Genomic DNA, 16606 nt, shown 5'->3' on the forward strand with positions numbered 1-16606 from the left:
CACCCATGCCTGAGATAATGCAATATCTGAAACACTTACAGAACTACTTCAATACAATTACAGCAATGTATTAAGTAGATTCAAAGGCAGCAGATACACTAACACAATATATAAAACTGAAGCGTCTCTCAGCAATATATGCTACAAGATTGAATAACCTATCACAGAGCACTGGTTGTACAATTAAATATTTATAATTCCAAAGACAATGAAAATTGATTCAGTGAGGATTATGTTAATTTATAACTGGCCTCTCCATCATTTGGAAGATAGTAAACAGTGAGTAATTATATGCCTGTACATGTATACATAGTACTTTCTCTGGCTGATACAACAAATTTCAGAAAGGTTTGAAACACGTTATAGTTTGAGCTTGATACTGGGAATGTGCAAGAACTGCACACTTCAGGCAAAGCGACATGCAACAGATTACTGAAAATTGTGATAAATGTTTAATCTGAACCAAAGGTAATTCAACACATTAGTCTCTTCAAATGCTATCTAGAAGCATCAGAGTCAAAATGTCTAATTCAGAGGTCTAAAAATCTGAAACTGCCTTTTTCTCAAATATGGGGGAAAAAAAAAGTCATTCTGCAGGCACTGTTACCTGGGCTGGCTGTTGTTGTTCTGACTGTGAAATAGTCACGGAGTGAAAATGTCCCTGTTCATTGCAGGAGTTGGGTTAGATGACCTTTAGAGGACCCTTCCAACTCAAACGATTCTATGATTCTAAGTCACGGCCATGCACAGACTACAGAAGAGTCAGCTTGGCTTGGATACTCCACTAATAAAAGCTAGAGGATTTCTCAACACAGCACTGCAAGAAAAAAGTACCCAAACGCTAACTCATCTATAAAATGTTAGACATTCCAAGCTCCTGATTCTTGGGTCTGAAACACATTTGTTTCACTGTTCCAAACAAGCTGTGTTTGCACACTACTTGCAGATACCAAGTCACTCGGATAAGCACAACCCCTAAATCCTGTTGTATAAATTCAGAAATACCATCAAGGGAAAAAATAAGAAAGAAGGATTATAGTAAGATGTCACTACACAAATAGGTGATACCAATATCATTTATTCCCTCATTCTGAGGCTTCAAATATTCTTTTTAACTTATTATGAGCTTAATGATAACTTGACACTCTTATGTAAAATCCATTGAATCTTTGTATTTTTCTGGATCCCACCATTTATTTAAAAAAAAAAAAAAAAAACTTCTGCAGTTTCTATTCACATATAACTGCCATAAATAACTCCTTCAAATATTTTTTGTTACAAAAGCCCCATCACTGCGAGTCCCCAGTACCTCCCTGCAGAAGGAATATAAACTTTTCTTAGTTTACTTTAAATTTTTAGTTGCAGTGGAAGTTGATTTTTCTACATATTTACAAGAAACATCAACTCTCTGTTTACAGCAACTTACCTTGCCTTGTATGCCTATGAGGTGTTACCTCCAGCTGCTTTAAGTAGCAGCTGCTCAGCATTCTGTACGTTCTCTCTCCTTGCTAACCTACTCTTGCACTCATGCTTTTCGCAAGTAAGAAACATAGAGGAATAAAAAGGTGCATTCACCTTGCATCAGTGGATTCCTTATTCTTCTGCTTCAGGCAGCAATTCACACACACACTGGTGCTATTTTTAGTGAGCAGCTCAGTAACATACCAAGAGGATATGAGACGGAGTTGATTTAGTAAAATATATTACAGACATTACTGGCAATGACACGAGTAGTTAGAACAATCTAATATTTTCCATTACAAGACTGTACTCAGTTTTGCCAACCTTTAATTTTTGGGCTTATACATTTCCATACCAGGTTATGTGATTCAGATAGAAAATATTTTTAGAAAGTTTCAACTGAGACAGTCCAAGCACATCCAAAAAGAAAAATGTGCTTTATTTGTGAAAAAAAAAGAAGAAAAAAAGAAACAACCACCACCACCTCTGATACAAAAAAAAACAACATTTTACAGTAAACTCCAAGATGTGGATAAGGCCAGGAATACACCTGGGAGGGAAGTTTGGCCAATCTATATCTTTATGAAAGGAAAAAAAAAAAAAAAAAAAAAAAGGAACTTTTTTTGCATAACAGAGGTTTTCCAATGGCATCATCACTTTCAGTCCTTCATAAAATCTACTGAAATTTTATGGAATCTCCACAAAGTTACCACAAATTTCAGGCCTACAGAACAAATTTCCATGGTTTACCCAAAATCTGGAGCCTGATAGCAGAAAAAAAAAAAAAAAAAAGATGACATTTTAACATTTAAAAATTCAGGTGGCTATCAGTCTAGGAGTCTACACAAGGGACATCCACCACCCCCACAGGTAGGCAGTACCTCTCCAAATGCTGCACTCCCTTCCTTTCATCCCCATTTACTTTGTCAGAAATAAACAGTAAAAAAGGGAAACCCTTAAGAAATGATGGTTACTGATTTAACAGCCAAAGATCAGCGGTGTCTATTAAGCCTTCCACACACAGCAATCCAGCTTTGCAAACTCATTCTCAGCAGTCAGTTGCACACTACTTTTCCCCTCTGCTTGTCTGCTTCGCTTGCACGACTGCCAGTGTTGTGGGAACCAGTGAGCAGAGCACATACCTTTATTGCTTCTTCCCATGTAAGAATGAGAGAGTGAAAGAAATAGCACAAAAAATGATTTCCACAGTAAGTATGGCTTCAAGATTAATGCAAACTGTAAATCTACAGACTCTGGGAATTTTGCTATTGCAGTGCAAGAAGATTTAATTTATGGTTTTCCCCAGGAAAACCTACTTAAAGCATCTCACTTGGGCATGATTCAGAGGCCTAAGGTTAAAAGCCCAAACCCTCAGAGAGCCTGTTGGCCTAGACCAGAGACAGCCAATATGCTTACACAGACACATTATGCCATGACACACAAGGCTCTACTGGTTCCTATTTCAGACATGAGAATCTGTGACTCTTGAACTTCCTTGCCTCTTCCTAATTTTGCCATTTCATCATTGATGAAGGCTCTTTATTAGGATTCTAAAATATGGAGGGAAAACACACAAGCCCACACATGGCCCAAAGCCATCTTCTACACATACTATCAGTGCAGGCATCTTATTTAACATCAGAATTCGAATTGCAGCAGGGCCTACTGTTGTTCTACTCTTAGGTTCAACACTTCTCAGCTCCTCCTTCTACAGTACATTAAAGAGAAATAGAAGAGCTATTTCAGAAAACATTGATTTTTCTACCTGAGAAAGGAGACTCTCCATGAAAAATACTTCTTTGCTCCTCTGCCTCACAAGAAAAAAAAACTCTCAAGAAGATGTTATCTGCACAATCATGGACCAACGCAATATTTTGTTCCGGCCAGTGTTTTTGGGATATGACTACAATAAGTAACTGGCAAATCAATAAGCAAGGCATTCTTGAAATATATTAAAAAGTTATTTTTCTCAAACTTCTGTATCATTGAAATGCATAAAGAATATGGAATTAACCCAGCTAACGATTTTTTAGTAGAAAAAAAACTCCTTAATTATTGTTTAAGCTCATAGAAAATGGAGGAAAACTCATTTAAGACATGTAGGTTAAAAAAAATTGCCATATATATAGAAGGGTGACATTTTCTTACTCTTTTACACTAGTTTTGTAAGATTTTGATCATTAACTTCATGTATAACTGTAATGTTCTACTAAAACTGAACATTAACGTTTCTGACAGAAAAAACTGACAGCATTTCTAATGGACTTGAAGGAGGAAAAGATGAATTACTGCAGTTTACAATGACTACTACCCAGTACACTGGGTTCAAATAAGGCTTTGCATAAAAGACAAGTCAACCCATCAAACCCCAAAATATATAGCTTATAAATTCTACCAATCAGAAATAGAAATACATACTGTAAAGTCTGTTATTTTATTTGCAAACCTTTCCTTTGCACTAGACACTTCCTATAAAATCTGGTCAAACTGATGGCTCATATCATACAGGGTCATGCTGAGTAAAGTAAGTAAAGAGTCAAGTAAAGGAGTAAAGGGATAAAGAAGAGGGACATTCAAAGTGATGGCATTCATCTTCCCACACTGTTACATGTGATGAGCTTTCCTGGCAGTGGATGTCTTCCTGCTGACAGGAAATAGTGAATGAATTCCTTGCTTTGTTCTGTTTTGCAGGTTTTGCTTTACCTAGCAAACTGCAACTCAAACCATAAGCTCTCACACTCTTACCCAGCAAGAGGCTGGGTGGTACTTAGTGTCAAACCACAGAGACAGCAAGTATTTCCATTAATTTCAAAATATTTTTTCTACGAGTCTTTCATCTTTGCTACCAGATACTGAAAAGATCAAGTAAAAAAAGTTACTGTTGAAGCAGTAATTCATTCACAATTTACAGAATCCTCCCCAAATTACAAGTAATAATGGACTGCTCAATCAGCAAATGAAGAGAACTAGGAGGAAACTGAAGACATGTCTCCCTTTTGTTCTTCTCAGCACTTCTGCTAACTGGCACTGCTTTCTCATACATTCATTATTTCCATTCCAAGTGAGAATAATATTAGCATACCACTTTTAACAGGCTCTATAAATGGACGCAATTCTCAGATTTGTGGCTGTCTAGTGATACTTCTTTCGTTGTTCTTGTAATCATAGAATATCCTGAGGTGGAAGGGACCCACAAGGACCCCCGAGTCCCACCCCCTGACCCATGCAGCAGCACCCAGACCCACACCGTGTTGGAATCCTGCATCCCTTCCGGTGGTGCTGCTCTGCAGTTTCTCATCCCTGGGTCTGTTCACAGCGCCAAGGGCTGCCCTGTCTCAGCTGCAGAATGCAGCACATGCTCTCATTCAGCTTCACATGGTTTCAGACTATCCAGCTCTCCAGTTTCTCTAGATCTCTCTGCAAGGCCGCTCTGCCCTTGAAGGAGTCAAACAGCTCTTCCAATTCAGTGCTGTCCACCAACATAGCGTACACTGGTGTCCTGCATCCAGACCGTTAACGAAAACCTTACCGAGAACTGATTCCAAAATGGGGTTCTCCTGGGTAACCCCAGTAGCAACTGGTGACCAACCTGATGTAAATCCATTTACTCTAACCTTAAATATCACTATGGCTGCAAGCACCTGTTTGATACTGTAAACACTGTGCTCATAAGTAAACCAAGTGCTTGCTTGATTTAAAGCATTTAAAACATTCAGCATATCAGGAATAGAAGTCTGAAAATAGTTCTGGTGTTTGTACTTGTTCTTAAAATGGGAATCCAAATGCCTTAAATTTTTGGTGAGAGGTCTCTGTTGTCCCTGAACAAAATACCTTTTCTCTTCTACTCTGTTCATATAGACTGGCTCACAGTGCCGTCATAACCAACCCAAGATAACGTTCTTCTGCAGATTATGATCCAGTCTACAATAACAACTTAAAATACGTTTCCTCTCTCCCTGGCATTTTATTTCAAGGTATTTTAATCAGCACAAAGTTGTACTTTCTTGGACTTTTTGTTAGTGTTAAGAAAAAAGAAGATCTCTGACTAAAAAACCTCTAGTGACTTGCTTCCAAATCGGATTTGTACTGTTCCCATTCAAGACACCTATTTACATGAAATCTCTTATAGTTTCTCTGGCTGTATAAAATGCAGATGACACTGCACATCAGGCCTCTGTTTGCCTCTTTGCACAGACAGTCCAAAACAGTTTTCCTGATCTGTTTCAACTTGAAATGTTGTCAATATATGGATTGTCTTGCTTTCTAATTCAGTGAAAAATCTAGTTTTCCATTAGTCTGCCTTTCTAATTTTCGATACAGCTTTACTAAATGTAATTATTAAAGGCAGATTCAAGAAAGCAATTACTGAGCTACTGGTTTGCATCTCTGAAGTCTTAATAAGGAACAAGAACTTGAAGTGACAGAAGCACTGCAAAATCTGTAAATACAAAAATCCAACTATATATTTATCTTATTGGATGCAATACACAGAGGAAAAAACAGAGGGATGTGGAAAACGAATATGATCTCAACAAGTTTGGTCAACTATACAATTCTCTTATCCCAAATCTTACTATCACTGTGCAGTACATATAGAATTGCAAGAGATTTCAGAACTACTGCAGGAATACCTCTAGAAAGAGTTTTAAAAAACACAGCATCATATTAAGTGCAAGACCATAAGCAATGGAAAAATGGAATTTTACCCTCTTAATATGGCAATTTTCAAGGTATTCTGAAGGTTACAATACTCAGAGGGTTTATACTGGACTATGAAATACCAAATCTTATCAGTATTTGCAGTCAAATAGCCATAGTAAAGTAAAAGTGATTTTGTAAAATAAACTTAAGAAATTAATACAGATTAGACTCATTTAAAACTGAAAGTATCTTAAAACACAGGAAAGCACTATGTTGTCAGCATGAGAGCTCTTCTACTTCTAGAGATCTTCAGTAACCATTCTCAAGGTATTCTGAGTCCAGACATAAGACTGCAGTTGAAATAGCTTTCTTCTGTCTAATGACTTCCTCCCCCCCAAGTCAGTCATCGCCATTTCTCCCCTATTAAAAGCAGTCACAATGAGATCAGAGACAGAAGTCTCAATTAAAAACTATAACTTGACACCACTCTTTTTGCAGCCATTATTCTACGCACAAAACATTTCTCACTTGCAAAAAGAACAACACTTTGCCTGTGAGTTGATGAGTCAAATTAGAAATTAATTCAAAACCACTTTCTGATTCAAAATAAGAATCAGCCTACACAGAACATTTGCAGCAGCCTTCCTTTCATTGCAAAAGTTGCAAGTTCATCATATCCAGTAAATGAATTTAAGTATGCTAGAGAGCAGCAATTACTGATCCAGCATTATCTGCTTTGCGTTTCCCTGCATTTGTCACAAATGTATATGGGCAGATGAGCAACTAGCCTATTCCTCCTATATAAAACAAAGATAACTCACTCCAAATAATTAACAATATAGATTGTTAATTATTTATTAGGTAGGTAGAGGCAAGACCCAACACCTGAGAAAACAGGAATGCAATTAATTTACAATGTTTTTCCTTGGTTACTCTTAATACAGGTTCATGCCCTCTCAGAAAACCTGGTCTAATCCTTTCAGCTGAAGAGAGCTACTGCTAGAAATTCCTGTAAGAAAATCCATGGAGATGAAGAGGAAGTATGCTCCTGAAAGTCTAAAACAAATACTACAGAAGTCAGAATTCTGGTTCTGAGATCATGGGAGACACAGTATGAACATGGAAGTACCACAAGCAACCTCGCTGAAGACAAAATCTCCTCTTTAGCAGCAGGGGCTGCATGAAAAATTCTCAAGGCTGATCACAGCTGAAGCATCAAGCTGAATTCTGAAGCTTCCCTTCATACAAATTGCATTCCAGTGAGAGAGGAAAAAACATTTAAAGCATGTTAATCTTAATTTAGTCTGTGAAACCTCAACCCTCATCTTCTAAGCAGTTTTGCCAGAGGCCAGGAGAACAAGAATGGAAGGCTACCAGGTAACAGTGATTGCTGTTATAAATAGATTAAAGCACAGATCTCATGCTACTTCACATTACTAAAGCCAAGAATTTTTTTTTAAGCAGATTTCATTTTACTACTTGCTTTCTCTTCATAATCACAGCTTCCACGCTTTCCATCCTATGAAACAGCAACTATGGTAAGGACGTCTATGTTTCTTAAGGAGTAAATCAATCCTTAAGGCAAAAGGCAAATACTATGCTCTTTCTTCAACACCTTAAATGTCTGTTCATCTCCAAACACTGATTACAGAAACTTCCTCATTTCCCAGAAAACTGTGCCTGGAATTTGAGCTATAAGTTTCTTATGTTAAAATTGGAACAAAAATCAATTTCTAAATATTATAAATGCAAAACTGAATCCCATTAACCTCTTACTATTAACAGTTATGACAGCTGATGCCTTGTTGGAATCATGAAGTATAATAAAAAATTTCAAATAAAAATAAAACTGCTAAAATTGATCTAAAATTGATCACAGAGGAATACATCCGTTTGCTTTAATCCTCCATTGTCAGTTCTGAAAGCCTTTTCAGAACTTCTTCACAATTAAACTAAACCAAAACAAACAAACAAACTGACAGCACAACACTCCCAAAGCTTTGATCCTTGCTTCTCTAACAGAAACCTGAAGTTGCTGATGGAAGGCAATTATTTGATGAAAGAGTACGCTAACATGACTGGAGACTTTCCCCTGTATATTTCTGAGGAGAGTATTTTCAACACGTATTTAATCTTCCCTTATTTTAAGAGCAGGTAGGACCCAAGACTTAGTATCAAGACACAAGAATAAAAGAAGAGGTCATTTGTGAGAAGACCATTTAAAATACTTTGTCGTGTGCCCTGTAACACAAGAAGGCTTTTTTCTCTTCACTATTTTTGAATTATTTGACTCATGTACAAGCCACAATCATCTTGCTGCACGCTTACGGAAAATGAAAAATCTTGTCTGAAGCAATACCAAATCATTTATACACAGCAGACATCCAGCTGTCATTTCTGTCTATCCCAGCAGCACACCCCCTCCCACTTCTCTCTTTAGTCTAGGGGAGCTGTCAAGTTCCTAGTTTCTGACGTGTACTTACATCATTCAATGACATCTGACAGTAGTGAAAGGCCACAGAAAACTGCTTATTGATCACAGCAAAACTAGTTGACGGAACAGATGAGGTTGTATCACAGAAATGCAGCCACACTCAGGTGATGACATTTTGCTCCCTTGTATACAACCGCTTAATGGAATACAACTTCATTATATCATGCCACTAGTGCTTAAAGAATCGCACAGTTCTCATGAGTGTTTTGTCTATGCAGTGATGAGGACAATCTATCTGTACTGGTACCAATGTATTATTAACCCGATTTGCTCATGAACACTTGCAAGTTACCAGCCAATGTGTCCCGATGAATATACTAAGAGACACTGAAGACTCAATCTTGCCAAAATTTAATTGAGTTGACCTTTTAAAAAAAAGATGGAATTACCATTTAGGGAGCCAGATCTGCTCAAGATTTACTTCTGCAGAATACTGTGCTGCTTAGTAAAGACATTTTAAATGACCATTTTTGTGCTTGGGACTGGTACAGTTTCCCAATGGAAGGGATAACTGATCATTAGTATTTCAGAGGTTATTATATCAACTTGCATGAGAGTCTTTCAACTATATTGATTTAAATGCTGAAGAGTTCTTGGACAGCAACTCTCCATACACGCTGTCCCACAGTGCCCTACAGATAAAATATCCATTTTCTTATTTTTATTCCCTTCTTTTTGTCACCTTGAATAGAATCTTCCTATCAACGTAAACTTATTTCATGCAGAGTAATCTGTAAGGATGTAACTGTACAGACAGTCCTCACAGAATCTATGCTTATATTAGCTGTATAAATGAAAGACTCAAAGCAGTCAGGACAAAGTAAACTGCAGTGATTAAAAAAATGCCAGCATATTAACTGAAGAACTTTAAATCACAACATTCTAGGTTTAGGCTGATAAATGAATACAACTTAGAAAAACTCACTCATCATTTTATACCTTTGAGTGAGCAGAAGCAAGTCAGTCTTTGTTTCAAACAAGAAAAATCTAAGGGGGGAAAAGATGGTCCAAAAGTCATTCTTCATAATTGATAACTGTTTCTCAGCCTAAGTTAATCCATACACTTAAGTACTTATAATTGAAAACTGTCTTCAGCAAAGCAAAGCTATCGGCCACCTCACACACTCAAGAAATTACTTCTGTTTCAAGAGGAAAGAAATGAAAGACTCAGCTCTCAGAGGCATTTCCTTTCCCTTGACTTCGAACAAGCAGCATGAGACCAAAGGCTGACTAAATCAACGTCCCATGCAACCAAAGAAATGATGCTTTAAAAGTATCAGAGAAATGGAACTTTTAACAGCAGAAACAACTTGGACAATCCTATTTACCACATATAAACAACAAAGGAAAAAGATGGCAAGAGTCTTGCTGTGCTCTGTTTCATTGAATCACTCAAACTTCTCTCAGACAAAAAAGATTAATGGTAGCATGTTCTCTTCTTGGTGCTCTTGTAACATACGTACTGCAAAAAACCTAGAATAATTTTGCCCTGAGAATGAAGAACATCTTGGCATAAACTGAAATTTTCAGAGGCCATCTGGCTAAGGTTGAATCAACTTTCAGGTAAAGAACAACTACTTTTCCTATTCTAATGAAACTTCCCAATTTCTTCTCCAAGGGAGCCAGAGGAAAAGACGTACACGCAAAAAACGACAGCACTACACAGCTTTTCAGAGCAGCAGATGCAAGACTGCTTTTATTTTATTAACCCTGGCAAAACATCTTTTTCTCTTTTAGTTTTTTCTCCTCTCAGAAGGTGAATTAACCTCACAGAAACTCAGGAAGAATTTCAATGGGTGCTTACTGCCTGTAACTGAAAATTTCAGACAACAAGCTGATAGTTACAATGACTCAAAAATGAAACCAAGTATGGAATATTATCGAATGGCTTTCAAAAATATCTTCAACATTTTCACACATCTAGCTCAGCATACATCTAGCAATAACTCTGTCATCTCGGATATTATGGTTAGCTGTCAGCATTTATTTGCACATACACAAAACCATACATATTTAATACGTACAGATCTAAGGGGAAATGAATGATAAAAAAACAATTATGTATTCAACATTTGTGATGCTAAATTTCTGAACAGCAAATCCTCCGTAATCTTCATGAAGTTAGAGACCACTGACAGTATGGATGTTTTATGTACATTTAAGAATTATTTTATGTATATTTAAAAAGATTTTTAAAAAGTCATTGCAAAAATAAACAAAGAAAACAAAAACAAAGACTTTTTTTACATTTCTGCCAAAACATTACTGCATAAACTTTTATTTCTAAGAACTCTACAATATCAGGATGAATATCTTTAGACAAAGAGTCATAGACAAACTACATTTTGTCCTTTCCAAGTCTGTCTATACAGAAAACAGGAAATTCTCTTCATCTCAGTTGTCTGATACGCATAAATACGTGGGCACAAAGCCTCGACACAGATAGTGATGATGGCAGCAATTCATAACCACTTATGAAAAAAACACCAACCCAAACTCTCTTACCAAAGTGAACTTACTTTTAAATGAACACAACATTTAAACACAAATCTGACTTTGAATTCGAGTACAAAACATCTATCCAGAGGACAAGAAACACTCCTGCTTAGTCAGTGAACTTATTTTGAACCACCTGAAAAATCAAGGATATACTACTTTGCATTTATTCCCAATTTTTTCAGGATATACCTTATAGCAAGTTTTCTCAGGAAAAGCAAGAAGCCACGTACTTCTACTATAATAGGGTAGGAGCTAAGAATCCTGGAAATACAGACTGTATGACAGGCTGTTAACATATGGATCGATGAGGACAAGAAGAATTTGAAAGAGAATTACAATAAACACACTTTACTATTCCAGTCTTTAGATAACGTATGTTAACTTTCAGATGTGATAGCTACAACTTAATCTCTTTTACATTCAGCTTTTATTTTTCTAAGGCAATTGCCAGCTCCTAACTCCATCACGCAATAATCCAAATTATTTGCTCGAGTTTAGGACATTACTTTAATATTCCTTTATTTTATTACAGGAAAACATCCATCACGGGTATGTTTCTGTTTTAGAGGAGACAGAATACTTTTTCTTCCCTGTGAATGATTCACAGAAAGCCCACATCACTACATCTGACTTCAAAAGAAGAGAAACTGACTCTTTATGACAGGGATATATGAGGTGGGCATTTGCCCAAGCTATTGCTCAAAGCATGCCTGTAGCAGTATCATCACTTCTTTCCAGACAGGCACACTAAGCTGAAGCAGTGACTTTTGTTTTCCTTGTTTAACTCAATGGAGTTAAAGTCAAAGTCAAAAGAAAAAGAAGTACTTGCATTCATTATGTATCAGAGGTACCTTTCTTTGTTAGTGGAAAAATATAGATTTTAGTGCCATAGGCTGTTGTCTTAAAAAGGCTGATAATAAACTGAGAACCTAACATTTTAAAAAGGAATCCTGAAAAACATGTGCATGTGGTCTCAAAAACTTACACGTTACTTACATACAATAATTTACAGCTCCCTTGAATCCCAAAGCCTAAGACATGACAGCCTGCATCACATAATTGTACAACATCCCACCTAGGAAAAAGCTCTGAAAGCCTTTGCCTTGAAAGCACACAACTCATGATGGTCTACAAGAATTCTGCAATGTAGTCCCATCTTTCTTCTTTTTCCCCCCAATTTCACTTCCAACCTTCTTACTCTGCTCCTTGGTAAAACTAATGACTTTTTTTTTTTTTTTTCTTCACAAAATTCAGTGCACAAGCAGGAACCTGTCCTCCCTGTCTAGGCAGCTTCAGTGTCATCAACTAAACTCAGTTATATTACCAACAGTCTGGGCATGGAACTTTTTATGGTGGCTTTTTTTTTTTTGCCTTTTTTTTTTTTTTTAAGGTTAAAATAGATGAGTGTACATATGCATTTGAAAATCAAATCAGTTTAAAAGAGGTACAATCAGTACATCTATGACTGAAGAAGAACAGCTAAAGTCTATATCTATACAAAATCAGTAGATAAAGAATAGCACACCCATTTAAATCCACCACAACACTGTTGTGCTCAATAAAGTGACAAAATATTTTATACTTGCAGGATCCTGGAACCTGCTCTCTGTCTGAACACACAAATTTGGCTCCTGTCAACATAGTAAAAAAAAATATACTCTGGATATATTTCAGAGAGAGGTGGGTACAGGTTTCCTCCATGGATGAAGATGCAAAACTAATTCCCCACTGCCAAGTATCTGGTCCACCACACTGCTGTCTGAAAGCATCATTCAGGATGATTACATTTTGCATCAAAACTTTGAACCCATGGAAAGCATTATTCAAACTACCTTGGAATGAGTAGTTTTTTGGAAGAAAGAACTGCAGTTACAAGAAATAATACAATCAATTACCAAGCAATAAAACAGCCATTGTTACAACCAAACATTTCCTTTTAAAAGAACATGCAGTACTCCTCCAGTTATCACAACTCAATTATCATCAACTACCAGACTAAATCACATGTAGGTCATGTTGATCAGTATGTACAAAGGTAACTACTAGAATTACCTAACTAAAACTAATAATCGCAATTCCTAGCATGTCACCAACATATCTTAAGATGAAGCACAGCAAAATTTTGCCACATACTCATCTACTGGAGAGGCAGAAATATTCACATGTTCAGTTTTCTTAATTTTTGACAAATCTAGGTAATCTCACAGAAGGCCTGTTTCAAAGATCTGAAGAAATAAAAGCATCAAAATGTTTGGCTTAAGTGACCAGATCAACTAGTAGACTTAGAGGCAGAGGGAAAGCTGCTAGTCTTATAAGCTATAAGGATTTCACTGGAAATGCAGAGAACAAATATCACAAGAAGGAAAAAGCAAGTAATGTCATGCTGCTCTAAGGAATTCTTTCACAGAAGTAATTTTATTAGTTCAACTAACAGTTGTAACAAAATGTTATCACCTTATCAGAATGATTAAATTTTTTATTCAATTCCAATCAAGTATTTATCAGTCACTTGAAGACATCTCTGTGCCTGTAAGTTATCACTTTTTAGAAAACCTAATCAACCCAAATATTAATTTAGCAAAATAAAAAATACAGTGTAAACAGTGGTGTTCTCTTCTGCCAACTGTTTATCCCTCCTCCCAGTGCTATACAATGCCTAGTAAAGAGAAGATAGCTAAGGAAAAAAAGCAAAAATATTCTTCATTATAATGCCCAAACTACCAACAGAATAAAAAATGTCAACCACATAATGGAAAGAGATCATGCTTGTGCAGATCTTTCATTCTCTTGTCAGAGTGGAATGTGTGTAGAAGTGATCAGCACAAGTTTTCAGATGGTACTCAATTAAATCAAGCAAATCTCAGCAGGTACAGAAAAGCATGCAGCAGTACTACTAATAGCTTGCTACCTCTTTCTGCTCCAATCTGCTGTTATACCAGAATTTCAGAAATTAATCAGTTTGCTCCTGACAGGCAGGCTCTGGGTGGAAGTATTGTTACTACAGAGAAAACTTAAAAATACGCTCTTACTCTTCATCTCAGTTTCAACCAACTCCACATGGCTCTTCAGGCTTTTCTGCAGCAATCAGAGCACTGTGACTTGCCCAGACCTGAAACTGAACTCCCAGTTCCTAGATCTGAGATAGGGCATCAGAAGAGGGCAATTTTCCTGGAAAAGAGTGATTTTTCCATAGACCACTTCAGTGGAAGATTCTTAGTAGCTAAAACATATTTTGAGTTAAGGCTCCTCAGGATATATATGTGAGCTTCAACAAACACAACTGTAGCACAGAACAATGCCGCTACAGAAAACTCTGCTCTACGTTTAGAAGAGGGGATCAGGTAAAAGATATGAAAATTAACAGAGCAGTTGGATCCATTTAATTATGTGGAATGTATCCCTCATAGAGAAATTCCAGTAATTAAAGTAGTACAAGCAACAAAGTCTTCCCATTTCATTCAAAATTTGATAAATTATATTTACGAATACATCAAGATGTTTATGTCCATTCTATGTTATACTGAAAAAATTTCAAATCCTTAGCTATTCAAATCTCTAGAAAAGAGATTTTCCTTAATACAGCCAATACTGAAAAACTGGAAAGGATTGCCTTGAATTGACCATGCTGATGTTGCATGATTAACCAACAGACTTGGGCAGGATACTCTCAACCACCTATTTACCTTACAAATACACACTTCAGCAAGAAGCAACACATGCTTGATATCTTTCTACTGGAGTTGTTAAAAGTGGCCTTAAAATTTTAATTTCAAGTGAAGTGGAAGAAAACATCACTGAAGTATTTATGTAGTCCACAGACCTGTCTCATCAGACTTTCCAGTGTATTTTCAGCATTTCAGGGCACAGAAACATAGCAGATACAACCACAGCCACTTCCTAACCACTCATCTTTCTTCAAGTTGTGAAGTTTGACTCTTACAAAGTCAACTGAGATTGCACTAGGTTAGACTTCTTGTATTCAAGTGCTGAATGCTTTGCAGTTTTCCTTTAAAACATTAAGTACGATTTAAGCTTGGCACAGACACTCCCAACTCAAACACAGTAGAATAATGTAACAAATAACAAGCACAATTTTTTTCTAGGATTTATGGCTTCAAATATGCTAGCATATGCAATTAAAAAAAAAGTAATTAAAGTGACTTTACATACTTCCTAAATTCAATGCACAGAGTGACCCCTACCGGTCAGCGAGGCACCTGAGCAAAGATAAACCCGAGAGAAAACCACCCTTTCCAGAAATAAATCCACGTGAGTTTACACGGACAAACCTCAGCTAAGAGTATAATTACCTCGTTCAAGACACTGAATGATTGAGGCTAATAATTTTGAAGCAAAAATCCATCACTGTATTCGATGGAATTTTTAAAATTAAATTCTTTTTAATATAAATGAGAAAATAATCAAGAAAAGGACTTGTAAAGAACACTTAGCATATACCTGCATCTATGACTGAGAAGTTATTATTAAGAGTTTAAACTTCCCCCTCTAGAAAACCTTAAAAAATGCCTAGGAGGAACAACCTTTAGTCTACTGTCTTTAAATGAAAAATATATTTTTACTGTGCTTTCCCAACTAATACCAATTGCTACAAGAAGTCCCCATGAATCAGATTAAGTTTACCACTATTTATATTATACATAATAGAGGAAATCATAGAAGTATCTAACTATTTGTCTAAACATTACCTGCTTTAACACAGAACTAATAACCCAGATGACTAATAATGGATTCTGCAAAACACATATCACCTAATACCTAAATGTTATTCATTTAACAATTAAAGTCATAGGAGAAACAGTTCAAGATCTTAACAGTAATAGGAGTATGCTCACAGATTAATAAAGGAAAATACGGCTGTTTATATCAAGTATTGAATGCCCACTTCATTTTTTTTTTTTTTTAAATAAATTATATATTACATACATATACACATGAAAATTCAGCACTCAGCTTGGCTCAAAAGCAACCTGGAAACTATAAAGCTTGAACCAAGTGTGAATTCTCAGAGCATTTATTTGAACATCAGGCTTTTAAATAATGCACACAAAATTACAACATGAAGTGTACAAAAGATGAGACAAACTTTAGCCTTTGACTTAATTTCAGCTAGGATTAGTGCCAAGAATCTGTGTAGGTGGTTCTGGAAGTAATGTCTCCCATTTATTTCCATGGAAACTACAAGTTACAAAGAGCACAAGAACACTATTTGATAGAGCAAATTCTCAGCTACAAAACACAATTTTTCAACAGTCATTGCCACTAACTATGGATTTTCACCAGCAATGAGCAAAAGCCTGAATGCTGCACACATGCATAAAAATCCGCACCAGTGGAGTTGATCACTGTCACCACTGCTGCAATGCAGCTCCATCCCTCATGTGCTACAGCCACTGTTTGGTCTCCATAAATGTTCAGCAAGCATTTATGTATGTCAGTGGGTGCCAGAGTTTCCACATCGGGGAATTCAGTTCCAGCCTTTTCCTTCCTAGG

At 36.5% G+C, this 16606-nt stretch overlaps 1 protein-coding gene across 8 annotated transcripts in view; it reads right to left on the reverse strand.

Annotated features, from left to right (window-relative positions):
* SNX24 (sorting nexin 24) overlaps positions 1-16606 on the reverse strand; it is a 76288-nt gene that overhangs the window by 44491 nt on the left and 15191 nt on the right. Inside the window, exon 1 of one of the 8 annotated variants that reach the window (XM_085214247.1) lies at positions 1576-1723. The exons of 5 other annotated variants lie outside the window; for them this stretch is intronic. The gene's annotated coding sequence lies outside the window, so the exon portion shown is untranslated. 2 more of the 8 variants (XM_085214249.1, XM_085214251.1) reach the window with 2 other exon arrangements.

The sequence above is a fragment of the Meleagris gallopavo genome, chromosome Z (assembly GCF_905368555.1).
Source record: "Meleagris gallopavo chromosome Z, MGAL_WU_HG_1.1, whole genome shotgun sequence".
NCBI classification, from domain to species: domain Eukaryota; kingdom Metazoa; phylum Chordata; class Aves; order Galliformes; family Phasianidae; genus Meleagris; species Meleagris gallopavo.